Genomic DNA, 2,211 nt, shown 5'->3' with positions numbered 1-2,211 from the left:
CATTGTTAGATAATATGATTTTTTTTATTTAAAAAAAATCTTTATAAATTTAAAGGTTAACATCGACAAATATTTAAATAATTAAGATATGGAGGTATAGTATTACAACATTAAATTATATCTATTTAATTTATACTATCTATAAATCCAATAGATCTTCTATCGTTTAAATTCAATTATTCATAGCCCAATAAAAATTTCTGGTATGCCCAAAATTTAAATGATAAGATTAGAGATTAAATGTAATATGACTTTCTAGAAGTAGGTTCATTAGATCCATTTTAAAAAAAATCACACATGAATCAAGGTTGTGACTTCTGTTTTAATATATAAAGATATAAATACACCTCAAAAGCAACATTTGAATTACCATATTATTGCTCGATTCAACAATATAAACGATATTTTACTTCAACGACAAGTATACATAATCAGAAGCTTTTAAAAGAAAAACAAACCAAGATTTCCAGGTAAAGAAATTCTTCAAAACATCGACTTACAACAAGAGAAGATCCAAAAAAGAAAAAAGAAAAGATCATCAAATCAAAAATGGCAAAACTGACACCTCAATTTATCATCATCTATTTTTTTTTAATCAAATATTCTACGATTATGGTCGAATATTCTACGCGCAGACAAGACTCTAGTTGTAATAAAACTAATTTAATATTTGTAAAATCTTCCTAAGAAAGCAAGTTCAGAATCTAAAGTTTATGAAATCTTCCGATAGTCATGTGGCCTAGTTGAACATGAAATTCCGTGTTATTTCTGCTTTTGGGCACGTAAAACCTCTGCCAACATCTAATTTTAAATAGTTTTTTCGTCAAACATCTACTTGGTCACTTTTGACCGGGAGCTTGTGGTCAAGTGGTAAGGAGAAGGGTTTGGGATGTCACCACATTTCAAGTTCGATCCACCTACCATGCGAAACTAAGTCACATTTTCCTGGTCACCTACACGCATATGGGCTATTGCATTTCGGCCCATTTGAATGTCCGGGAGAGGGTCTATCCGTGGGCTGCTCCTCCCACCCGGGGGTTAGGTCTGTGTCTTTAATAGATCCGGGTTTAACCCTTTTGTTTACAAAAAAAAAGTTTTATAGTGTTCTTATTTCTTGAATATAGATTTGATTAAGCAAATTTCTGAATGTGCATGTGAGTGCGATTGGTTCCGTGTATTATTTGTTTGGTCGTGACTGTAGATTTGATAAAATAAGATCGCAGCAAGCATGTCAAGTGGTACGTTTCCCATAATTTTATAAAACAAAATATTCTGAATGTCCATCGACCATATATCTTTCTCTTTCTCTATACCACCCCCACCCCCCTCACAAAATCCAGAAATCATACATAAAGTTTCAAATAATCGTTCCGCTTGATAAGGTACTAAAAACCATTAACTTGAAATTTGCATTTTGATGCTAGCCCGTTATGATTTTTTGACACGAAAAAAAAATAACTGCACCTCGATTGAGTTTCTCGAAACTCCATCGAGCTTTGGGTCTCGGAACACGTGATTTACGTGAGATAATGTGGGTAGGATAGGTGATACTCAAAAAGTATAAATTAAAGATTTCCCTAAAATATTTTAATAGCAGATGCTGGACTAGACCTGAGCATTTTACCCAGACCCGAAAATTCGAACCGGAACCGATCCGAAAATACAGGTTCGGATCTGGATCCGGGTCCATGCTAAAGTACTTATTGGATCATTTTTTTTTTGGATCTGCGGGTCCTACCGAGCGGATATCCGAAATACCCGAATATTATTGTATATATTAGGTATATTTGAGTGATTGGGTATGTTTTTGGTATTTCAGATATTTTTTTAAAGTTTTGGGTTCAGGTTTTCGGGTATAATTTCAGGTTTCGGGTAAAATTTTAAATTTTCAGAAAATATAATTTGGGCATTAGAGTATCTTTTGGTTTCATGTCTGATTTTGGGTAAATTATTAGGTATTTTTTGGGTATTTTTGCGGTTTTTCGGATAATTTTAGAGTTTTTGGATATTTTCGAGTTTTCGGATCTAGTTTGGTATTTCAGATCCTAAATATCCGAACCGATCCAGATCCACAATATATCCGATAATTATGGCTATTTTACGGGTATTTGAATTATAAATCTGAACCAATTCAGACCTGACAATATCCGATCCGGAACCGACAGAAAAGTTATACATACTTATGTGGGTCCAAATTTCCAGGATCCGACG

The sequence above is a fragment of the Brassica oleracea genome, chromosome C1 (genome assembly GCF_000695525.1).
Source record: "Brassica oleracea var. oleracea cultivar TO1000 chromosome C1, BOL, whole genome shotgun sequence".
NCBI classification, from domain to species: domain Eukaryota; kingdom Viridiplantae; phylum Streptophyta; class Magnoliopsida; order Brassicales; family Brassicaceae; genus Brassica; species Brassica oleracea.
This window is presented reverse-complemented; position numbering follows the sequence as displayed.